At 42.3% G+C, this 25,975-nt stretch overlaps 1 protein-coding gene across 1 annotated transcript in view; it reads left to right on the top strand.

Annotated features, from left to right (window-relative positions):
• Positions 1-2,036: 2,036 nt before the first annotated feature.
• Positions 2,037-25,975, top strand: part of ANO4 (anoctamin 4) — a 405,605-nt gene continuing 381,666 nt past the window's right edge. The window contains exons 1-3 of the mRNA XM_012664002.1: positions 2,037-2,052; positions 17,508-17,591; positions 23,896-24,147. The gene's annotated coding sequence lies outside the window, so the exon portion shown is untranslated. The remainder of the gene's footprint in view (positions 2,053-17,507; positions 17,592-23,895; positions 24,148-25,975) is intronic.

The following is a 25,975-nucleotide window of genomic DNA, read 5'->3' as shown; positions in this document are numbered from 1 at the left end:
GCCGGCCTGGCCCACAGCCTGCCCCCAGGCTAGGTGGGCCTGGGGATGCCACTAGGATGCCACTCTCCCCTGGGTGTTGGTCTTGAAGGCAAACCCTTCTCAAGGCTGTCCACTGGGCTGGGAATCGCGCCCAGAGTCACAGGCAGCCGGACCCACCCCCTGCATCCCCAGGCGTACTCTCCAGTGGAACCTTCCTAGGAAGGGAGCTGGAGACGAGTCCCCTGCGTCCCCCACACGCAGGAGCTGAGGGCAGGTTTCCAAAGACTCTAGACTCGAGGCAGCAAGTCCAGCCAAGGGTCAGGCAGAGGCAGGTGGGGCCTCCAAGAGCAAGGTGGAGGCGGGGAGCATCCTCAGGGACCTGATTCTTGCTACCTTCCTGCGAGGTGGGCACAGCAGCAACAGTGGTCGCCGCCGCTTTACGGATGGGGAAATGAAGCCTCAGAGAGGGTGTCTTGACTAGTGGTTACCTGCTGGTAGTTAGTTGGCTGACCGAGCGCGAATAAACTGCCAGGTCCCGCGCTCTCGCTACCCGGGCAGGCCTCGCCCTCCTCCCGGCCTGGCTCCACCCGCCGCAAACTCTCAGCCTTGCGCTCAGAGCGAGGAAGTGTGGGCACCACTATTTCACCCCACGGCCTCGCCCACCGGCCACCCGCTGTCGCCCCGCTGCCCTCGCCGGAGCGCTGCAAGGCGGGGAGGACGCGGAGGCGGAAGCGCCAACATCCGAAGGCCGGGCTAGGCCCGGCGGGCGCTTCCCGAGGAACGCCCGATTTTGCCCCCGCCGGATTTCTCTGCCCTCGGTGCCTCCACCCGAGTTGGCACAACCCTCAACGTAGTTAATGAGCCTGGACAGCATCACCCCCCAACTCATCCCGCGCTGGCGTTTGACAAGGCCGAGTCCCTGGTGACCTCGACCGTCAGGCCCAAGCCGGGAAGCCCCGGGTGTGCCCAGGGTGTTCTCGTGATTTTACTCTTGGGAATTGCGAAGGCTCGGGTGCGCCTGACCTGTGAGAGCATTCGGTGACCTTTCCTTTTCTCCTTCCTCCCAGGGTTGCCACGTGCTTCTTGGGTCTCTTTCGGCGTCTCCCATCCTCTTTCCCCCATCCGTTGATTCCAAACGGAGAACAGGCACAATAGGATGGGTTTCCAGGGAGGACGGGCCCAGAGGAGCTCGGACATTCATTCAACAAACTGAGTTCGCGCCCTGGATCGGGCTCAGGGCGGTCGGAGTGGAACAGGGCGCTGCTAAGAGTCTCGTGGGAAGACAAGCACGAATAACGGTGGAGGATGGTGTGTTGGGACAGATCTGAACGGTTGAGGTCAGAACTCGGTACTTAAGCAGTGAACAGCTTCATTAATAAAAGTCCGAAGGACAAGGATGCCACTCTCCCCTGGGTGTTGGTCTTGAAGGCAAACCCTTCTCAAGGCTGTCCACGGGGCTGGGAATCGCGCCCAGAGTCACAGGCGGCCGGACCCACCCCCTGCATCCCCAGGCGTGCTCTCCAGTGGAACCTCCCTAGGAAGGGAGCTGGAGACGAGTCCCCGGAGGCCGTGGTGCGCCCGGGACTCCCCGAGCCCTGCGGCGTCACCTCTGCAACCCCCAACCCCCGGGGGGGGCACCCTGCCTGGCGTGGGCCCGGGAGGGGTCCCGCCTAGAGCCAGCCACGCGGGGCCAAATCTGCTGCGCGCTCCGCCCGGCACCTCCCACCGCCTGCTTCGCCCCTCCTCTCTCCCGGCCGCGCGTCCTCCGCTGCGGGTTCAATCCCCGCGGGGACCCTGAGCGCGGCGGCCGGTCTGCGCCCTCGCTTCCCCGGCTCTTGCAACCGATCCCTGGCCCGGGGCACCTGCGCGCCCGCACCTCTCTGGGGCGGCCGCGGCGGGCTGACTGGGCATGCTCAGCGGCGGGGCGGCCCGGAGCCGCGGGAGCCAAGCGCATGCACTCGCCGGGCCGGGTGCCGGCCGTCCAGGGGCGCGGCGCGCAGGCGGCCGCTCTCGCAGACGCCCTGGCCAGCCTGGGCAGGACGCGGGCCAGGATGGCCTCCCTCGCTGCATACGGTAGGGAACGGCGAGCGGTCGCGGGCTCCCCGGGCGGCGGGGGCGGGTAGGACTCCGGGAGCCGTCGAGCACCTGGGGAAACTTAGGGGTTTGGCTCCGCGGGAGGGCCTGGAAGGGAGGGAGCCGGTTGGCAGCGGGAGCCGCCCCTGAGGGTTGGGGGGGCTGCCTGTAACCTGGCAAGGGGTGTCAGCGGGAGAAGTCCGTGGAGTAAAAACGCCTCAAATTTGGGAGAGGGTCTGGGAGCTGTAGGACTCCAGAAAAATTCCACTGACTTCCGACCCCTCGGGGGAAGGGATGGAGTGTTAAGTCCTCTTCTAACCCAGAGAGGCTTGGAGTTTCGAGATGCGTTCAGTCAGCTCTTGTCTTGTCCCTGACTGACCTTGGGCAAGTTATTTAAACTTTTCTGTTCCTGCATTTCTCCATCTGTAAGTGAGAGATGAGAACATCTCTCTGACAGATGCTGTGGAGTAAAATAATATGCACCAAAATATGTTTTTAATGCAAAAAAGAAATCAGTTTGGAAATAAAAGTTCCATGGAAATAGAAGGCATTATCTCCCTGCCCCCACTCCCATTCTCTTATTTTTTGGTTAAAGAATTTTATGTATATATATTTATATAGTATACATATAAAGCACATATATTTCGGTAATTAAAGGAAAAAGGTGGTAGATTATATGTGTGTGTGTGTGTGTGTATGTGTGTGTGTATGGGATTGCACAATTCTGAAGGAAAACAGAATCACAGTGTGAGGGTTTCAGACTCAGCTAGAAATCCCAGCCCGCTGGGGAAGCCGGCAAGGCTTCTTATCAACATTCCTGCTTGTGTGGAAAAAGCAATTCTCTTTAGTCCTTTATCAGAAATGCTGTGAGACTCGCTTATAGGAGGCAGAAACTCAAGTAGAACTCTCTCCTTTCCCCTTGCTTGCAGTCAGTTACTGTGATAACGTCTAGATTTGGGGTTTTAAACAGGAAGGTTGTGAGCAATTGTTGGGGAATGTTCTGCACCAACATCCCAAAGCCCGGGGTGGGTGGGAGGGGAAATTAACTGCTCTTTGGTGTGGAGGCTTCATTCTCCAGGCCAGTGATGTCTCTTGTACATTTTCCCAAGGTTAAAGGGGTCAGTCGGTCTCTCTCTTTCTCTGGATTTAAACTGTTTAAAATGATCATTCAGGTGGCTCAGAGGATTTGCAATTGATGCTTAGGAACCACTAACAAATTGTGAGAAGATTAAGAATTGCATACTAGTGGCCTGTTTTTCTTACTTTCTTTTTAACTCAGAGGATTTTTGCTGGAATGTAAGTTGTTCTTATCCACATGTACATTGAACACTCAACATTGTCGTTCCTGGGTTACCATCTGGGGATAATTCAGTATTCTGACGGTGTTTTAAACATATTCATTGGCAAAAAATCTATTTTTACACCTTTTCCTATCAAAGGAATCTGACTTCTGTTTTTTTACATCACTTCAGATTTCATATGCTGCCCCATGGATACTTTCAGTAATAGGTTTACATAATGATCAGTTCCATAAACTTCTAGAAGCTTTAAAAGCTTAATTGAGCACCCAGGTGGACAAAATGAAGTCAGAATAAGTGAAATGATTTTGAAAAGCAGGAATATTTCAGTAATTAAAGGAAAAGGGTGGCAGATCAGTTTTTTGGCAATTAAGAGTTACACAGGTTTCTCTTTAGAACCTTTAAGGGAATTAAAAAAGATTTAAATAAAGATATCAATTGGAATTTGTGCTATTTTAATATATTCTTGACACATTCTCCTCTTGTTCCCGTCCCTAACATGGTGAATATACTTGGCCACAAGGCCCACATTAATTCTTAGGTCTGCAGCAATGTCAAGACATGACAAAATATTAATAAGTTAGTTCACTGCGGTTTTCAACCTAGTGAACAAGTAAAGGAAAAACAAATTTGAGCACGTTCAATATATTCTTTGGATGCTGTTCATATCATTATCCGATGAGAGCTTAGCCCAGCTCTGGAACCCTCCACAAATCATCTCTGTGACAATCCTACTCTTAAAAAAAAGTCCCCTTCCAATTCTGCTGGATTTGGGCTTAGATATCATGATGGGAGATGATCTAAATTTTTTGCCTGGAATTTATAGGGTTCAATTTTTATATTTATTTGACTGATTTAATAAATGGTTTAGTCCTGTCTGTATCACAGGGGCTGCCAAGAAAATGAACAGTTATACTGTAGACCGTATGTTTTAGGTTCCTAAGAAGAGTGAGAAATTTGTCTTATTTATGCATTTCATTAGCAGCAGCCTCTAGTAAACCTCGTTAGCTTCCCTTCCAATGTGCATTTTTGATCCCATTATTAGATCTTGCTTTTTCTGTATTTTAGCATGAACTTTTACATTCAGGTTGCCATCTAGACTCATATATTCTAGAAATGTTAAATGAGATTAGGGTAATCAAAAACTATAATGCCTTCTAATAAGTGTTCAATAAATGATGTGATTTTTAAAATTCCATATTTTTAAAGTCTCAGTTCTTTATACTCACCACTGACATTTCTTTCCTTATCCTTTAAATGGTTTAGGTTCTTAACCACTTTTAGCTGATTATATATATAACTAGGTGCACAAGACTAAGGGTGGGTGACAAGTCTGTTTTAGAGAGAAATGACTGGGACTTGATTTGTTCTTCGCCATGCAAAGCAAGGCACAGGAGCCGTGTCCCAACTTGAACCAGGAAGGGCCTTGTGGTTAGACCTACGGGCCTGGCATTGAGCTGTCAGCTTTGGATTTTAGGAGGCTATTAAGCCTCAAGTAATAAGGGGCTCAAAGAGCTCATAGAGCACAGTGATGGCTATTTCAGATTGGGAAGGCCTCTCTGAGGACATACTTGAGCAGAGACCTAAATGAAGGAAAGGAATGAAGCATTCCATCATATGGGGAAAGAGAATTCCTGGCAAAGTGAACAGTAAGCGCAAAGGTCCTGAGGCAGGAATAAGCTTGTCACATTCAAGGTTAGCTAGAAGGTCAGTGTGGCTAGAGCAGAGAGAGCAAGTAGACAATAGGAAGAAAATACAGTCAGAGCTGGTGTTAGAACTCTTCTCCCCTCATTTTCCTCCTTCCTTTTATGTTGCTGCTTTTTTGCAGACTACTACTGTTTATGTTGACATTTGCCTACGTTCTATCCATGACCTTCTTATCTCACTCTCAACCATTTGGATGATGTTGGTTAGATACCTTCCAAATGCTAGACTGTGATTCCATAGTGAGATGCCTATAAGCTAGGGGAACAAAGTTTTCTGAGTTGTAAGTAGAAATGTGGGGTATGCCTGGACACAAAGAGTAATAATAGCACTTTATGTGAATTATCTCAGTTAATCCTCATAACCACCTTTTAGAAATTGGTCCAGGCTGGGTGTGGTGGCTCACACTTGTAATCCTATAACTCTGGGAGGCGGAGGCAGGAGGATTGCTTGAGGTCAGGAGTTTGAGACCAGCCTGAGCAAGAGCGAGACCCTGTCTCTACTAAAAATAGAAAAAAAAAAATTAGCTGGGCATGGTGATGCATGCCTGTAGTCCCAGCTACTCAGGAGGCTGAGAAAAAAAGAAATTGGTCCAATGTTAGCCCTGTATTTATTGGAAGAAATTGAGGCACAGATAGGTTAAGGAATTCACTCAGGGGCTATATAGTTGGGAATAAGCCTAACCATGGAACATAGGAATCAAATGAAGCGAGAATAGATGAGAGTTAAGGACATCATTTCCCCTTCTGTGACTTCATCTTTATTCAGGTGACTCATACATAGGAATCACCAACTCAGAACTTCTTTCTTGCACGTGCTATGCTTGTATTGTGTACCCAGCCGTCTGTTAGACTTCTGTACTTGTATGCTCTTCTAGCATCTCAAACTCAATGTGTCCAAAACAATTCCCATCTTCCTCTCCCATGCCTATTTCCTCTAGACTGTCTCTGACTATTCAACTCAAACTATGTGCCAGGCTCTAGCCTGAACCCAGGGTTACCAGAATGAATAAGATCTCACTATTTCTCTTCCAGATGGCAGAGTCAGCTGGAGGAGACAGACTTCTAAATGGAGAATTATAATACAGTGTTGTAGGGGACAGACTGGGAGGGGTGAGGGATAGGCCAGGAACAGTTGCCCGTTGGAGACGATGTTAAAAGACCGACTGGGAGAAGGAGGGCATTCCAGGGAGAGACAACAGCATGAGCAAAGATGAAGGGGAGCAATGTCGGGGTTTGAAGGCAGCTGCTAGCAGCACAGTGTTGGTGGAGCATGACATCCCAGACAGGGAGGGGCTGGCGAGGTTGGCTGTGGCCAGTGTACTCTGCCCAGTCACCCAGGCCAGAATCCTGGGAGTCATCGTCGAGTCATCCTTTACTAGCACATACTAACAGTGACCTTGGGTAAATTAATTTCACCTCTTGTGCCTCAGTTTTCTTATCTGTAAAGTGGGGTCACTATGAGGTTTAAATGCAATAGTACTTGTAAGTGCGTATGAGTGGTCCATAGCAAGTACTCAGTAAGCATTAGCTGTTACTGTCAGCTCCGTCTCCTCCCAGTATACTTTCAATCACCAAGACCTGTTGATTCTTCTTCTTTAACATCCTACAGCTCTGTTTTCTCCTCTCCTCGCCCACTGCTCTTATGACAGATAGTCCAGGCCACTATCGTTGTCCCCTCTGGCTGCAGCAGTGGCCTCCCAGTGCCTCTAGTCCTCTCCCCTTCTGATCCTAATTGCAAATCTGATCCTGTTATTCCCCTGCTTAAAACTCTTGAATGGCTCCCCTCTGCCCACAGATCAAAGTTTAACCTCCCCATCCTTCTCTCTTGCTGTCCTTGTCCACAGCATCCCACCCGTTATGGAGGGAGGTGGTCTAAGGCTGTCTCAGGTTTCTGGACCTTCGTGCATGGTCTGAAATGTCCCTCCTCCCCCCGACTCCTATCTGACTTGCAGCCTCTCCTGGAACCTCCTAGGGTAAGTCCTTTCCTTAACAGGTTCTCATTTTGTAGTGTAATGAGTGCCCCCGTGTGCGGGTTATAGAATTCCAGAGAGCAAGGACCATATCTTTTATCTTTGTGTTTCTGGTGCCTAGCATAGCACCTGGCTCATAGGAGGTGACCAGTACTTGGCTGAGTGACTGACCAAGATACCGAATGGGCTATGTAGCAGGGGGCAGTACACCATGTATAAGTTTTTAAAAGTCTATTTTCCTATTGTAAATAACAGGCAAAATAACTTTTATCCTTCCAAAAAGAGGAACAAATAAAAGACCAAAAGCATCTGCAGGACATGGTGAGATCAGATGCTTGCTGACTGACTGGGATTCATGCTTTAGCTACCAAAGAAATCCAAAGAGCTCTTTGATGACTTCTCTTGTTTTTGCCCTCCCACCACCTGGCATGCTTGTTATTATGCAATCCAGACACTCATGGTCAACATTGATTAGGATCCTTTTGATTAAGAAGCTGCAGCAAAGCATGGACAGATTATTCTTTGACTTTCAGCCCTTCACATTTTATAAATCTCTTTCCTGGGGTAAAATTAAATTACAATTTAATTTTGATCCTGCGAAGAAGCATTTCAATTCTTTCCTTTAAAACATAATGTTCTTGGCCAGGCGCGGTGGCTCACGCCTGTAATCCTAGCACTCTGGGAGGCCGAGGCGGGCGGATTGTTTGAGCTCAGGAGTTTGAGACCAGCCTGAGCAAGAGCGAGACCCTGTCTCTACTAAAAATAGAAAAAAAAAAATTAGCTGGGCATGGTGATGCATGCCTGTAGTCCCAGCTACTCTGGAGGCTGAGGCAGGAGGATCGCTTGAGCCCAGGAGTTTGAGGTTGCTGTGAGCTAGGCCGACGCCACGGCACTCACTCTAGCCCAGGCAACAGAGTGAGACTCTGTCTCAAAAAAAAAAAAATAAATAAATAAATAAAAACAAAAAAACATAATGTTCTTTGTAATAGTGTCAGTCTGCTCAGGCTGCTATATAACATAATATCATAGGCTGGTGGCTTAGGTAAATGTGAGACATTTATTTCTCACAGTTCTAAAGGCTGGGAAGTCCAGGATCAAGGTGCTGGCAGATTCAGTAGGTGAGGGCCTACTTCCTGGCTTGTAGACAGCTGCCTTCTTGCTGTGTGCTCACCTGGCCTTTCCTTGGTGTGTGCTCACGGACAGAGTGAGATCTGTCTTCCTCTCTCGTAAGGGCACCAGTCCCATCATGGGGGTCGCATCCTCATGAACTAATCTAAACCCAGTTACCTCCCAAAGGCCCTTTCCCCAATACCAGCACAGTGGGGTTTAGGACTTTAACATATGAATTTGGGGGGGAACACAAACATTCAGCTCGTAACAAACAGTGATGTGGATTTTTCTATTAGAAAGTGGTTCTAGACAAACAGTCCACAGGTCTCAAGGAAGTTTCTAGAACAAACAATCCAACATAGGTTTTGTGAGCACTTACTATATGTCGGGCACTGTAACAGGTTCTGGAATTAAAAGCAAAAAAGTGCCTGTTTAATGAATCTTACACTGGAATAATAAGGCATGGATCTTCACTGTCTGAAGATAATGAAAATAGAATATAAGATTCTCAGCACTGACTCAAGTAGGTGTAAGTAGGAAGGGAAAGGCTTTTCTCTAATTAGGGTTCATGAAAGGCTTTTGTCACAATGCCTGCTGCTAGAGTGGAATCAAAGGGAAGCTGAGATGATAAGTACCAGGCATAGTATTTAAAATGCAGGAATGGTTTTAAGAATGATTCAAGTATTTGAAAGGTTACCTGAGGCTTTGGCAAACATAATGCCTTCTATGCATCAGGCAGGCCAGGCACTGAGGACCCAAGATGGACAGGGATGACCTTGCCCTCTAGGAGTTTGGGTCTCACTCAGGTTTGGTGGAGGATGCTACTAGTGCTAGTACTACTACAACTAGCACCTGCCCTGCCTGTCTTCTAGTGCAGTGGCAAAGAGTACATGAAAAAGCAAATGCAAAAACTTTATGAAAACCTGGCAAGCCCTGTAGCAGTATAGTACGTACAGTACTATGATGTGTTTATTATCTTTATCATAGCAATAAAGAGATCTGTTTTTATAGAACAAGCTCTGTTGAGTGAAAACACACTTTGTCCACGGTGGCTGATTGATTGTCAGTACCTTAGAGAGACCTCCCAAGGTGCCAGTTTCTACCTAGGGCCGGCCTGTGTCTACTGTATGTTTTTTGAATGGATGAATTTCAATCACAATAAAAAGGAGAAAGTCTAGCCCCAGGGAGGATAGGTGAAGAGATACAGATTACCTAGTTAGGGGAAAAGGGTAGGTCTTGAATATGAACTTTGCTGTAAGCCTATGAAAATCCACAGCAAACATGGAATCAGTCAACACACTGGTGTTTCTGAGGAACACACACATGCACACACACACAAGTGTACCACAATATTTTTTTTCTTACTAGTTAAGGTTCTCTGGAACCTTATATAAACAATTTAAAGTGATTTAAAAAGATCAGATGCTGGCCGGGCGCGGTGGCTCACGCCTGTAATCCTAGCACTCTGGGAGGCCAAGGTGGGAGGATTGCTTGAGCTCAGGAGTTCGAGACCAGCCTGAGCAAGAGCGAGACCCCATCTCTACTAAAAAAATAGAAAGAAATTAGCCAGACAACTAAAAATAGAAAAAATTAGCGGGGCATGGTGGCGCATGACTGTAGTCCCAGCTACTCAGGAGGCTGAGGCAGAAGGATCTCTTGAGCCCAGGAGTTTGAAGTTGCTGTGAGCTAGGCTGACGCCACGGCACTCTAGTCCAGCCAGGAGAGCAAGACTCTGTCTTAAAAAAAAAAAAAAAAAATCAGATGCCGTAAACAGTTGTAGTTCACTCTACACAATGAATATGTATTTTATAATTTAAATGGTGAGCCAATGTAGGTAGTTATTAAAGGAATCATATGTTGAATTTTCCCATAAAGTCAGCAGTTATGCATCATTTGTTTGGTAAGTTTTTGAGTTTTATCTGTTCGTGTGTGTAAACAGGCTTGTCATATGATTTTAAAAGTTTAATCAAAACCTTTTCTTTTTAAAAATTTCTGCTTACTTTCTTGTGGTCCTGGGCTCTGTGGACTGTAGATTCCAGGGGAGGGCTTTTCCTCAGTCTTGGGGCCCGTGTCTCTCAGTCAGGGGAGTCTGTATCTTAAGTCTTAAGTCAGAGGTTGATAGTTTCTAGCACAAGGTGGATCACACAGGTCCTTAAAAAGTCTTTGGTTGATTCCTAAGCCCTTGAGCGGTTTGCTTGTAGACCTTAGAGTTATGCTGCATATCAGTACTTCTCACTTTAAACAGACTGTGAATCACTTGGCTTCTTAAAAGGAAGATCTTGATTTAGTGGCTCTGGGTGGGCCTGGATTCTGCATTTCTGGTAGACTTCCAGGCGGTGGGGTTGCTGCCATTTACCGGACCACGCTTCGCAGAGCAGGCTTCTAGAGACAGTAAGTAGTAGACAGTGCCCGAACAGCAAGTGTTATCATGAGTTATTCCAGTGAATTTCATAAAGTGGCTCTGGTTAAAGGAACTAGACTTGGAGTTTTATTCTTTTAATTTAAGCATTTTGGGTTGTGTTTTGCTTGATATAAATCTGCTATTTATATTTGGCCGGTAGTACAACATTAAAAAAAACTTCCTTTTTAAAAATTGACGGTTTATACACATACACACACACACACACACACACACACCACACACACACACGCAAGCGTGCAAAAATGCGTAAGTAATAATAGACACCCCTGCCCTTTCTGTCATCATGGATTAAATCTATGATCATAGATCAGAAAACATGGCCTTATTGAGATTTATTTTTTAATTGTTGAGATTTGCTTTATTTGCTTAATGTGTGGTCTCTTCGTAATAGTTAAACATGGGCTTAAGAAGAATATATATTCTGTGATTGTCAGATGCAGGGTTCAGTATTTGTCCATTAAATTGACATTCATTGTCCCTTTCAAATTTTCAGTGGTTTTATTAAATTTTTGCTTGCCCAATCTATCAGTTATTCAGTATGTTACGATCTCCCCCTCTGATGGTGGATTTGTCATTTTCTTCCTGTAGCTCTAGTAATTTTTGCTTCTTATGTTTGAGGTTATTTTATTTTGGCATATAGCTTTAACATTTTTTATAGCTTCCTGGAGAATTGAATCTTGAAACTTTTATCATTATTACTGACCTCCTTTATCCTTAATAATGCTTTTGTCTTAAAGTCTTTTTCATTTAAAAATAAAATATCTACTCTAGCTTTATTTTAGTTAGTATCGCTTGCTGTATCTTTTTATATCTTTTATTTTCAACATTCTGTGTCTTTGTGTTTTATATGTTTCTCTTATAAACAGCATTTAGTTTTTGTTTTTTTAGAAATTGATTTCTCAATCTTTTAAGTAGCAAATTTAGACCATATACATGTCTTGATATTACTAATATATTTGAACGTATTTCTACCATTTTACTTTGTGTTTTCTCTGTCTTGTTTTTTTCTGTGCCTTTTTTTCTTATTTATTTCCTTTTTCTAATTTGAATATTTTTGTTAAATTCCTTCTCCTGTTCTTCCCCACTACTCTACCCCTACCCTCCTTGAACACAACAAACTTGTTTGGAGATTTAGTCTTTCTGTTGTTTTAAATTGTCCTTGTACTTTTACTTAAATCTTACTTAACGAATCCTACATATATTCACTATATTTTGTTTTAACTAACTTTAAATTTAATATGTTAACCTCTGTCCTGAACAATACTTTGAGCACCCAGTTCCTGGTTTGTATGCTATTATTATTTAGTATTATAGTTCTGTTCTTCTTTTTAACCTACCACATTACACATTACAATTATTATTTTATATTGACAGTTTTTTGTTTAGAGTTTCCTACATATTTATAAAAATTCTATATTCAGTGGAAATACATCAATATGCATGGTGCTTTCCTTTTTGCCTTGGTTAGGACAAAAGGTAAAATAGGTTGAGTGTTGAGATGGGCCCGATTTTCTTTCTTTATAATATCATATTGTTTATGAGTTTCTCCCAAGTAATCTGAGACAAATAAAATGTGTGTTAGTTTTGTCCACACTTTTCTGCTAAGTAGACCTCTGGAAACAGAGTAGATCCTGTTCCCCATTGAGCCTCAGTTCTTAGCACATCTGATCAGTGACTGTCAAAGATGCAGCACCAGATGCAGGAGGAATCCGCCTAACTCAGCTTTCGATATTCATCTGTGCTCCTTTTTGTCTTTTCTTCTGTTCTCAATTGTTTTTACAGTGTAAGACAAACCTCGGTTCTGTTCTGTTCTTTTCTTTAAATTTTGTTCTAATGTTTTTTTTACCAACACCTTCATTGTAGCTCACAAACCTGGATTTTAATTCCAGCTTTCTGACTGCCGAAAAGTGTGACTCTGGAAAAGTTCCTTAATAGTTTTAGCCTCCAGTTTCTCATCCATAAAATGGGATTATCATATCTACCTTAAAAGAGTTGTTTTGAGGCTTAAATGAAATAATGGATGTAAATGAAATAATAAGTGTTTAGTGTAGTCCCTGGTAAAGATCAGGTACTCAGTAGCTGGTTGTCCAGTCCCACTGCCTTCTTTTTCCTAGAAATTTTTGCAGAATTTGTATTCTAGGTTTGCTCTGCTGTAATATCTACACCTCTTTATTTCTTTAAAAAAATTATTGTGAACTATAATATACATGTAGACAAGTGGATGAGACAAACTTATAATTTAATGCATAATTATAAAATGAATACCATGTGGCCACCACCTCGGTCAAAAAACAGAACATTTCCAGCACTGAAGAACCCACTCCTACCCCAAACTCTTTCATAATTCAAACTTCCTTCTTCCCTACCAATGAGACCACCATGCTGACTTTTGTGCTAATTATTTTATTACTTTTCTTTATAGTTTTATCATCCATGTATGCATCTGTAAACAATATAATTTAGTTTTGTTGTTGTTGAAGCTTTTATAAATAGAAGCACATGTACCATTTTCAGGTTGCTTCTTTTATTCCACATTGTGCTTGGGAGAGTCATCTATGAAATTTTGTGTAGCTTTATCATTTTCTTTGATATATAGTATTCCATTTTATGGGTATCCTTGCTCTTCATAAGTATAAAATAAAAATGTAGCTAACACTAATTGAATACTTCCTATGTGGTAGGTGCTGATATATAACAACTTTCTCATATAATCTTATAATGTAGGTGCCTTTATTATTCCCATTTTCCATATGGAAAAACAGAGCCATATAGAGATGAAATAACATGCCCAAGGATTGGAACCAACTAATCTATTATATTAATAGATACTTACTCGAGAACCCACAAACTTTATTAATTTCATTCATAGTTTCAATTTTTTCTATTACTTGATTTTTTTCATTTAATGGCACTTGGTTTCTAAAGGATTAAGTGGATATTCAGGCTCTTCTATAAAATCTAGCATTTTTGTTTTAATTTTAATAAGTAAGAACATCTTCCTTCACATCATCACTTTGCGCTGCAAAGGCTCTTTGTGCTCTTTGTGCTTTTACTCTTGGAGCCTTTTCAACATATTGCCACCACAATTATTGCCCTAGTTTTACCATTCAGATTTGATTCAAATCGGAATAATTTTGCCTTTGAAATTTATTCACAGCCTCTTCCCAGGCATTCATTCCTAATTCAAGCCTTCTGCTTCTTTGTTGATGACTACGATCCTTTTCTCCTTCATTCCTTTCTCCTCCCCATTCATAGCCATTTTTGTGCTTGTGGTTACCTCTCTCTCTCTTTTTCTCTGATTGTGCACATTTTTGATGCCATTGACCTTGTCCCTTGAAGGTTTCCTCCCTTCCAAAGTTTTTTAAGGATAGATCACCAGTGAAGGGCTTAAAAAGGATTAGGAATGACAACTTTAGAGTAGTTTGATATGTTTTAGGTCTGGATTTTGTTGATTCAGTGATTCCAGAGATATATGCAGAATTATTTGCTAACTATACATTTTGTGTAGCTGGTTTATTTTTATTAACCATACCTCATCCCCTCCCCCGAAAAAGTGAGATAAGCATTATTGTCACCATTTATTTGCAGGTGGAGAAATCAGTCCTAAAGGAAGTTAAGCAGCTTGGCCAAGTTCAAAGAGCTTATGTGTGTAGCAAAGCTGGGCTTCAAACTCAGGTCTTTACACTCCCAGCCCGGTGCTTTCTCTTTTATCATAGAAACTGCTTTGAAATTATAAAGGGAGGGAGAATAAATTATTTGTTTGTTCCTTCTTTAATTTCTTTTCTTCTTTTTTCTTTTTGTAACCAATGGACATTTACTGAGCATTTACCTTACGCCAGGCATAGCACTAAGTTCTGGAAATTGCAAAATGAATAACGTGTGGGTCTATCCTCAACAAGCCTGTGGTTTAGGAGATTACAAAGCAGTGCAATCTTGCATGCTCAGTGCTACTGTTGGAGGTGTGGCTAGCTTTTCAGGATGCACCCTAGAGGTTGGAGACAATCTGAGAATGTTTCTTAGAGGAGCAGTGGACCATATACACTTGCTAGAATTACTTTTTTTACATTAAACATACTTAGCATTTTGACTTCCTGTTTGTGAACCTACAATGGCCTTGATGTAGCCTCTGAGAGCCAGCGTCATTTCTCTGCTCTGGCTCACCACCGCTCTTGTCAATACTTTCCAATTGCTTTCAAACTAAGGGCACATGCAAGACCACACCCTACAGGTGACTCCCACTTCTTGGCTTCTCTGTCCAGGTACCTGCTGTTCTCTCCTCCCAGGAATATGCACCTACAAAGGTATGTTCTCTACCAATCTCCATCATGTTCTCATTAAAATATGACTTAATATGTTTCTAGACACCCTTTCGCTTTAGATGCATTTGATTCTTCATAATTATTTCTTTCCCTCAGACCTATAATTTCTAACATTCCACATCAGAGTTTTCTTATTGTCATACAGTATTCAAATACTTTCTTTAGGCCAGTTTTGCTACCATTCAATTATAATGACTCTTCTAACCTGTAGTGTTTTATATTAGACAATGGGTATTTATTTTGATATTCTAAAATCATTTACGCCCTGCCATGTTGTTGTTAAGATTTAAATTTTTTAGAGTGGTTTTGGGTTCATAGCAAAATTGAGAGGAAAGCACAGAATTCCCGTAGGCCCCTGGCCTCACGCATGCATGGCCTCCCCCATTATGAACATTCCCCATCAGAGTAATGCGTCTGTTACAGTTGATGAGCCTACATCAACACGTCATAATCACCCAAAGTGCATAGTTTGCCTTAGGTTTACTCTAGGCGTTGTACATTCTGTGGATGTCAACAAACGTATAATGACACGTATCTACCATTATGGTATTATACAGAGCAGTTTCACTGCCCTGAAAACCCTCCCTGCTCTTTCATCCCTCCCTCCACCCCCAACTTCTGGCAACCACTAATATTTTTACTGTCTCCATAGGTTTGCCTTTTCCACAATGTCATAGAGTTGGAATCATGCAGTATCTAGCTTTTTAAGATTGGCTTTTTCACTTAATAATATACATTTAAAGTTCCCTTGTGTCTTTTCATGGCTTGATAGCTCATTTCTTTTCAGCGCTGAATAGTATTTCGTTGTCTGGATGTGCCACAGTTTACTTATCCATTAACCTACTGAAGGGCACCCTGGTTGCTTCCAAGTTTTGGCAGTTATGAATAAAGCTGTTGTAAACATCTGCATGTAGGTTTTTGTGTGGACATGTTTTCAAGTCCTTTGAGTAAATATCAAGGAGCAAGTTTTCTGGGTCAGATGGTAAGAATAAGTTTAGGTTTGTAAGAAACCACCAAACCGTCTTCTAAAGTGGCTGTATCCCCATTTTGTATTCCCATCGGCAATGAATGAGCGTTCCTGTGGCTCTACATTTTTGCCAGCATTCAGTATTGTCAGTGTTCTGGATTTTGGCCATTCTAATAGATGTATAGTGGTATCTCATTTTCGTTTCAATTTGCATTTCCCTGATGATGTGTAGCATCTTTTCATATGTTTATTTGCCATCTGCATATCATCTTTGGTGAAGTGTCTGTTCAGGTCTTTGGCCCATTTTTTAAATAAGATTGTTTTTTTATTATTGAGTTTTAAGAGTTCTTTGTATATTTTAGATAGCAATCCTTTATCATATATGTCTTGTGCAAATATTCTCTCGCAGTCCGTGGCCTATCTTCTCATTGTCTCGATATTATCTTTCTCAGGGCAGAAGTTTTTAATTGTAAAGTTCAGCTTATTATTTCTTTCATGGCTTTTGCCTTTGGTGTTGCATCTAAAAATCACTGCTATATGCAAGGTCATCTAGATTTTCTCCTATCTTATCTCCTCGGAGTTTTTTAGTTGTGTTTCTGCAATGTCTCATAAACAGTTTGAACAGTACTTCTGATATAGACGTGAGCGCTGTGCTACTTTGCTCTGTCAGTGTGACCTTGGGCAAGGCACTCAGCCGCCTGGAGTCTCTCAGCCTTTCCATCAAAGACACGGTGGTGGTACCTACCTCCTTCGTTAAATGGTGGGAGTGACAATGCCGAAATGTGATGCACCTGGGAGGTTTTGATTTCTTTTGCCCTGCTCCCTCCCCACCCGTGACATTTTTTCTTTCACAATAGTGCGGAATTCCACGTACTGTGCTGCTCTTTCAGCCTTGAGGGGACTTGCATCCACTCCTCTGTTCCCACTGCCACACCTCCCGTGGTTTGCCACAGTGCTCTCATCAGGATTGCTGCAGCAGCCTCACGAATGACCCTTTCTGCTCTGGGCTCACCCTCTTCCAGTCGGTCCCCCACACTGCCACAAAGTGATCTTTCTGAAATGAAAATGGGATCCTGCTCTCTAGACAAAATCCAACCTGGTTAATGTGTTTTACTAGACCCTTTGTAATATGGCCACTGCTCATCTCTCCTCTTACTGTGTTCAGCTGCTGACTCGTGAGGCTGGCTGTGGCCTCGCAGGCTGCAGACAGGGTGATAGCCCCCCTGCCTGGATCTTTCCTTGCAATCCATCCTCCTTTTGCCTAGTCAGGTAGCACTCACTGTTTAGGTTTTCATTTGGTATGACTTCCTCCGGGAAGCTTTACCTGATACCCTTTAGTCTGTGGTCGGATCAGGTGTCCTCTCACCCGCTCACCCTCAGCTGCCCAAGCACCCTTCACTCCTCCATTATAACCATGTGACACCTAACTGAAATCACCTGTGTGTGGATGTCTGGGTTGTTTACTGAAGTGTTGCAAGCACCTATCCCAGTGTCTGGCACCTAGCGCTGCCTGAGTGTGGAGGAATGAACCAGTGGATGAATATGACAATGCCTGTGTCAGACACAGAAAGCTGGTTTATTTACTGCTAGTCGTACATTTACACTGTGGTCATGGTGTCTACCAGACTATAATTAACCTTCTTGTCTTTTGTTTTCTTAGCAGACAGAGATGTGAGCAGTGCAAGTTATAACCTTTCTTCTGCAACAACGGGCAGCTACTACAGTTGTGTCAGCCAAATCACCATAGGTGAGCAATTGTGCCATTTTGTTTTATAAAAATTATTATTGCCTGGAATGGAAGCGGGAGGGCGGTGAGGCTAATGAAGGAGAGAGAAGGAAATATAAATGCATAAGCATTTGTTTTCAGAATCAGCAATTGCTTGTGGACTCACCTTTCTGGGGCGCCCTCTTGTGGATTCTTACAGCTGTTGCCTAGAATTAGAGGAAATGTGTTCGAGGGAGATAAAGTCACTTCTGTTCTGTAGACCAACTTGTCTTTCCCAACTTTTCATCCTTCACTTTAACCCTTTCATTTATGCATCACCTGTACTATTACACACTATTACAATTGAGTTAATTTTTAAGGATTATATTACTCTATTTTAAAAAGAAATTTTGTATTATAACTATAAAGAAAATGTGTAGTGAAAGTCTAGTTTTTCCTGTTTAAAGAGCATGCTAAGCAGGTGTTAGAGTGATGTTAAAAACCAAAGTGAGACTTTCTCCGTGTTATGATCACTCAACCTTAAACAAGAGAAGAGTGACCCTCATTATTTTTCTGTTGGTTGAATCCTTCTCCTTTCCACTTCCTTTCAAAATTTTCTTGGTTCCAGAATCCCGGGTGGTGACTAAGAGATCAGAAAAAAAAATAATGATGATAGCAGACAACATTTATTTTGCACTCGTTGTCTGCCAGCTGCTCCTGTCTCCCTACATACATTATTTCACCTAATAAGAACTCTATGAGGAAGGTACCATTATTTCTCCATTTTACAGATGAGGAAACTTGCTCTTTGCCACCCAGCCAGAAATTAATTACTCAAGATTTCAATCCAGGTCTGTTTGACACTAAAGCCTGTGCTCTTAAACACTATGTCATGATTTCTCAAACTCCAGCAATGTGAACACCTAAAAAAGAAATAATGATGAACCTCTAAAATTGAACAAAATGACTTTTATTATAATAAGATTACTTAAATATGTTCAAACATAAAACTAAGTATAGACATCTTATATACAAAATATAGCCATAATAATCAAATCAAATTTCTAAATTGAATTTAAAACACTGGAATCCAAACAAAAATACAAGTTCACCACATTAATATAATAGATGTTGTTATTTTGCTGAAATACAATCACTGCTTGTAATGCAATGTGGTACTGGTTACAGTGGTGAGTTTCTTTGAGTTCAGTACAGTTTTACAGCTACGTATTTTATGGTAACTCTGTAGTTCTGCCACCTTTCTCTGCTCATCCCACTGTGAAATGGGAGCCATGATGCAAAGCTCTGAATAAGGAAGGATGGGCTGTGAGTGGAGACTTCTCTTTTCCGACACTTCAGCGGAAGCAGAGGGTTAGATTGTAAGGATGACATCATAGCTAACACTTTTTGGGAGCTTTCTTTTTGCTAAGCACTGTTCTAAGTACTTTTCCCATATTTATTCATTTACTCGTCACAAAAATCCTGATTTGCAGTGTTATTTTCCCCATGTTACAAATGAGGAAACTGAGGTTCTGAGAGTTTAAAGTGTTGCCTAAGGACACACGGGGTAGCAAGGGCTGGAATCCAAGCCCAGGTACACGAGCTCCTGTTGGATGATGTTCTTGTTACCTGCCATCTTGCAGACTTGGGCTAGGTGCTCTTTTCTGGTCTGGTCAGCTGTAGCTACCATGTCAGGATATTGGATTGAATTGTGTCCCCTAAAAAGGTATCTTGAAGTCCTAATCCCCAGTACCTGTGATTGCGACTTTATTTGGAAATAGGGTCTTTGCAGATGTAATCAAGTTAAGATGAGGTCATACTTGATTAGGGTGGGCCCTAATCCAATATGACTGGTGTCCTTAAACAAGAGAAGAGACACAGAGACAGACAGGAAGAATGCTGTGTGACAGCAGAGGCGGAGATGAGAGTGTTGCATCTACAAGCCGAGGGACACCAAGTGTTAACAGCAACCAGAACATGGAACAGATTCTCCTCTAGAGCTTTTAGAGAGAGCATGGCCTTACTGACACTTTATTTTAGACTTGTAGCCTCCAGTACTGTGAGAGAATAAGTTTCTGTTGTTTTAAGTGACCCTGTTTGTGGTACTTTGTCACAGCAGCTGTAGAAAACTAATCTCTGAAGGGGAGGTGGATATGACAGATACTTAATCTTCTCTGAAGGCGAAGGGGTAACTAGAGGGCCTTGAATACTCCCTCAGTTCCCTGACTCAGATGAGCTGAAACCATAAGGAAATTTATTATTTCACCTAACAGGAAGACCAGAGGCAGGCCAGTTCTTAGGATGGGTTGATTAAGCTGCTCAATGATGTTATGAAAGAGCGTCTCCCCTCTGCCTTCCTTGGTCAATTTGTCTTTGTGGTGGCAGCCAAATGGCTGCAGTTCTGGTAATTGCATTCAGACATGACTATGATGGGAGGGAAAGGAACTGTGGTGCCTTCCTCAGGCCTCCACTTGAGGGGCTGAGAAATGTTCTCTTGCAGCTGCTCAATAGACCCCTCCTAGCTCACTAGGCAGGACTGGGTCCCATGGCCATCCTTGAACCAGTCACTGACAAGGGAGATGGCGATATCTTTAGCCTCCTCAGGCCCACCTGAGGCTTTGGATGGGGAGGGGATGGGAATGAGCTCCTGCTTCCCTGAGTCACCAGGCTGCGTGGGGGTGGGACAGATTCCCAGATGAAACAGAGGCTCTGTTGGGAGGAAGGACGGGGGCAGATTCTGCACAGGCAACAGGCAGCGTCCATGGCCCACAGTCTGTCCACTACAAAGCACTTTTGCAGTATTTATAGTAAAAGCTGAAAACAATTTACAACCTTAGTCTCAAGGTACTAGAGGGAGGACAGATTTCTTTGGATCATCCAAGGAGTTCTTTTTAAAAAACTCATTTGTTTTCTTTCATCCCCTGCGCTTCAGTCCTTCTCTTACAGAATAGTATCTCACACAGAAGCATCGCATTTGCGAGGGCATTCCATTGAAGAAAACAGCACGCATGTGGATCTCCTGTTAATGTCGTTCCTATAGAAAACTATGTCCTGCCCAAAGCGGAGGCGCTAAAAAAAAAAAAAAAATCCAAGGAACAGAAAAAGAACTCTGTTTCTGAAATTGTTCTGTTTATCCGTGAGACACTTGAATAGCTCCATGTTTTCTGGTAGTAAATTCCCATTTTACCCATGTATGAGAGATTTAAGAACCTTATACATAATTAAAATTATTTTTTTCTCAAGATAGCCAACAATTTTGGGTGTTCCTTCCACATCTTCCTTAACAATTTGGGGTCCACAATAGCGTTGACATAGAACTCAAAGGGAACTGAGACCCCTGTTCCCACTTCCCTCCCCAACAGGGGACATGATGGTGGGTGAGGGAGGATATGCAGGCTGTCAGTGCTACCAAGGCGACAACTGTTCCTGTTACTTGTCTGTTAGATGTCAGCTGTTCTCCTGGATGGTTGTCCCTTCAAAATATTTTGATCTCATTGCTACTTTTAAATTGAGACTTACATTTACATCCCACTGTAATTATGGAGATATTATCATAGCTCATTTGTATCAATAACATGGATTAAAATATTTGCCGATGAACTCCATTTCTGGAGTAAATGATGTGATAATTTCCTGAATTAGAAAAAGAATTGTTAGCTTTGTGAACTATATCTTTTCAAAATTAAAAATATGCTATAAATTAACTCTAATTTTACAAAAGAAATGGTGAAACCTGAAATCTTAGAGTCTAGATTCCTTAGAGATTTTTATTTTTGGAGGGAAAGAACACATATTTATTTACCAAGTGCTTATGATGAACTAGGCTCTATATATTTTATTTATTTATTTTATTGTATATATTTAAGGTGTACAACATGATGTTTTGATATACATAGTGGAATTATTACTTCAGTCAAGGAAATGAACATATCTGTCGTGTCACAGAGTTACCTTTTTAGTGTGCAGGCAGTAAGAACACATAAAATCTACTCTCAGCAAATTTCTGGTATATAGTATAGTATTATTAATTGTGGTCCCCATGATGTATATTAAACCTCTAGACTTATCCATCCTACATAACTTAGCTGCAGCATGGCGCCCTTTTACCTACATCTCCTCATCCCCCACTGCCCCGGGCCCCTCGTAACCACCATTCTACTCTCCGTTTCTATGTATGCAACTTTTTTTTTTTTTTTTAAAGATTCCATATATAAGTGAGATCATGCAATTTTTTTTATCTGTGTCTGGTTTATGTCATTTAGCATAGTGTCCTCCAGGTTCATCCATGTTGTTGCAAGTGGCATGATCTCCTTTTTCAAGGCCAAATAATATTCCATTGCGCGCGCGCGCGCGTGTGTGTGTGTGTATGTGTATATATATACCACAATGTATCCATTCATCCATCAATGGACACTTCATCCTTTGAGACTTTTAAACATATGCTTTCACAATGTGTTCTATTCTGTATAATGACTCCAGAGGAGCTTGGGAATATGAAAAGAGAAGAGAGACTTAAGCAAGTTTCTGAAGGAAGCAATAGGTAAGGGGAAAACATGGTCCTGTAATTATTCTTCTTGTAGAAGGATTCTCTGGTATAAATAGGAGGCAATAAATTTTCAAATTTTTAAAAGAACATAATGGAATATCAACTTAAATAAAACATTCTAGAATTTCATTTCTATGGCCCAGTACTGTCTTGGGAGCTATGGGAGATCCAAAAGTATTGATCACAAACAAATGTGCATCAGAGGTTTAGTCGAAGAAACACCATCGGGTCCTGTCCTGGGGCTGGTGGCATTGTGTTCAGTCTTTTACAGCATCTTCTGGCTCCATCACAGTTCTGAACATTGAGAATTTGTGTTCTCATTGGTTATTTCCAGAGGCTTCATGTTCCTCACTCAAAGGATTCACTCACATTCATTGCATTGCACTTAGTCACCTTTTACGAAGGTGACCAACCAAGATGAGTTGAAATAATTTGGTCAGTGTGTCCTCAGCATTTCCCTTTCCTCACGCAGTCTTCTATGAAAAATTGTTCAGACGGGAATAAATAATCTAAGAGCAATTTGTCAGGGAACAGGCCTTGTTTCCAGCTCCCAGAATCCCTCTGGCTTCCCTCTCTTGTGTTAAGAAAGTACTGCTTGGTGGCCAAGAGCACCTGTCTTGACTTCAGTGAGCCTGGGCCTGAATCTTGACTGTTATTTTTGTGTAGCTGTTGACCTCAGGAAAGTTGTAATGTCCCTTAGCCTCAGTTTCCTCCTCTGTCAATAGTCCCTGCTTGACAGGATTATTGGGAGGCTTAAATGAGGTGGTGCTGGCAGGTCCCTTAGCACAGTGCCAGGAAGTGTCAGACAATATTGTCATTTTTAGTGGATTTATTATTTTATGACTATGGCAGATTGGAACTCCCTGACTCTACCTCAGGGAGTGGCTACTATCATTGTTCCAGCTGACGGTTGTTGGCCATGTGGGAATGTAGTCCAGTGTTGCTTAATTTTCAGGAGAAGATCAAAAGACTTTTCAAGAGACGCCAGAAGGCTATATTTTTGTGAGAATGCTCTAGATTTTTATTGTTGTTAATTTTAATTTTATTTCACATTTACAAAAAGGAATGGGTTTAAAAAAATCACATCTGCAGAACAGATTTGTTCCTCTGGCCTCTAGGCTGCAAACTTTGTCTCTAAGGCCAAATTCATGTCACCTTCTCTATGACTTAAGTGTCTCCAGCTAGAAGGGCTTTCTCCCCCGAACTCCTAAGGGACACTTTCTATCCTACTTTTAAACTGTTCTTTCATCTTGCTGTGTGCTGTAGTTAGTTGGAATTTAGGGGAAAGAACATATATTTTGGAGTCAGATCTGGGCTTAAATTCTGCCTCTGGCACTTACTGGCTGCTTGATCTAGGGCAAGTTGACATCTAGTTTCCTCATCTTTAAAACTGAAATAGTAATAGTCCCCTTGTACAATTGCTATGAGGATTAGAGATCAGTTATGCAGAGTGTCTAGCTTATAATAGGCCTTTAATAATTTTTTATTATGGACATATAAAATTATAATTTTATTATAATTTTAATAAATATTTTTAATAATAAAAACATCATTTATTAGACTCTGAGCTCCTTGAGGGCAAAGAATGGGTGCTTAGCATGTGCTTAATAAACATATGTTGAATAAATGAACAAGATCTATCAAGTGTGATGATACTCTACCTGTTTAGTATAAACATGTCTTTATCTTAAGTGGTTGACTTGAAACAAAAGTCACAGCTAAGACTTTTGGGAAATACAAACACAAACACACTATAAGGCTTTTCTTGCTGCTACTGATCTAGTGTGCTTTTCTCACCAGGTTACGATGTTGCTGGGCCTGTTGCAATTGGGCTCACCCACTGGAAAAATCCATACGCACAAGGCAGACCCACCCTCCCATCAGATCTGCCCCTCTTCATCTCCAAAGATGCAGGCTTCCCTGTGTACCATGGATCTTTCACCCGCAAGACTGACCTGGCCACGCCTTTGTCTTGTCCAGCCTCACTGTCCATCACTCCAGTGCCTTCTTACAGCAGCAGCAGCCAGGAAACCCTGAGTCAAGACACGACAGGTAACAGTGTGGGCTTCCTGTTGGAGATTCAGGACTCGGTGTTTCTAAGGTTCCTTCATGCATTTGCCCGCCGACCAGATTGCATCTGCATTGCTTCTTGTGTGATGCCGTGGACTTCAGTAACACCGCCATGTTCACCGGCCTTTAATAGCTTGGTTATACCAGAAGGAAGGTTGGATGTGTTTAGAAATATTTGACCTTAGTGTTAGCTCTGTTTGGTAAACTGTCATCTGGAAACCAACTCTGAATCAAAATTCTAAGATCTTTCAAATGACTTTTTTTTGTTTAATTTCTCCAGTGCTCTGTGTAGTGACAAGATATCTATCTTGGATTAAACTCTTATATTCAAAAAAGTCATTTTTTAATATCTTAGTTAATACCAATTCATGTTGCTCCACTAAACCGATCTGTCAGGGGTTTGAAGACCACTGCCCATGGGGAAAATCTGGCTAGCCACCTGTTTTTGTAGAGCCCAGGAACTAAGAATAGTTTTTTAAATAATTGGAAAAAATTAAAAGAATAATATTTTGAGACTGGTAAAAATTATATAAAACTTAAATTTCGGTGTTCATATTAAGGTTTTTTTTTTTTTACCAGGACACAGCTACACTCATTCATTTATATATTGTCTATGGCTGTTTCTGCATGACAATGGCAGAGTGAGTAATTGTGAAATACACCATATGGCTTGCAAAGCCTAAAATATTTACCGTCTGGCCCTTTACAGAAAATGCTTGCCGACTGATAATCTATGTGAATCCTTGGAAGTCATGACTTAAACAGTCAGAGCAAGAAGAATGCTTACAACATCCTGTCTTTAAATTTATCGCTTACAGTACATCATATGTAAAATCAGCCGTAGAAAGCTCTGCCTATGCTAGGATGACCGGTTAACTTTTTTTATTTCTGGAGTCTGAATTGGAGGTTTAGATTATGCAAAATCTATCCTGCCACGTTTCTCTTGTATAGAAACAACACTTAGAGATAATGGTTTAGACAGCCAATTCCACTGTGTGGTTTCTACTCTGGAAATAAACCTTTGACTGTTGGGATTCCATGATGCTCAACAGTTCACAGATGCTGCCACCTAGAGGTGAGACGCTAATGTTGCCGAATTCCAGATTACCAAACGCCATCTCTAAAGAAAGCAGTAGATTGCAGACTCCACTGAATGTTAAGAATCACCTTTGAACTTGTTAAAAATGAAGATTCCTGGGCCCATCCCAAGGGATGCTGTGTCCGTGGTACAGGGTGAACTTCCTCAACCTGTGTTCTGCAGGCTTTCCTTTCCTGGGATTTTGATTCCTGAGGTGCCCATACGTACCTCGGGGGAACCCCTCCAAAGTGTCTTTAGTTAAATGGCCAAATAGAAATAAAAGAGATTGGTATTAAAGCATATTGGGGAATATGCGCATAACATTAGCTCTGCATGTGGCAAAACTAACCACCTTTCTAACTGTCCCTGATAAAGGGTCAGTTTGACAGTAGGAAAATCATGATCTGGGGCTTGAAAATTTTCGGTATAGTAAGTTTGAAATCTCCTGGGTTTTGATTTTATCATGAAGGAAAACTGACTCTGCTTGCTTTAGTTTAATAAAATTGGAAGTCAAGAAATAAAGTGCCTTCTTTGGCCAGGGCACCTGAAAGGTTATGGCATTTTTCGGCAAAAAGGAGTGCGATATGGCAGCTGCCACATTAAGATTTTATCATGTTTCCCTTTGAGTTGGCTTTTTTTCCCCCCGTAGAGCATGATACTCAGAGGCAATCTGATTTTGGGAGGAGATTTTTATTTTTAACTTGCAGGTTTTCAAAAATAAGGAAAATAAAA

Source organism: Propithecus coquereli, unplaced genomic scaffold (genome assembly GCF_000956105.1).
Source record: "Propithecus coquereli isolate 6110/MARCELLA unplaced genomic scaffold, Pcoq_1.0 Scaffold85, whole genome shotgun sequence".
Lineage (NCBI taxonomy): Eukaryota > Metazoa > Chordata > Mammalia > Primates > Indriidae > Propithecus > Propithecus coquereli.
The sequence above is the reverse complement of the archived record's forward strand: the minus strand, read 5'-3'. Positions and strand labels throughout refer to the sequence as shown.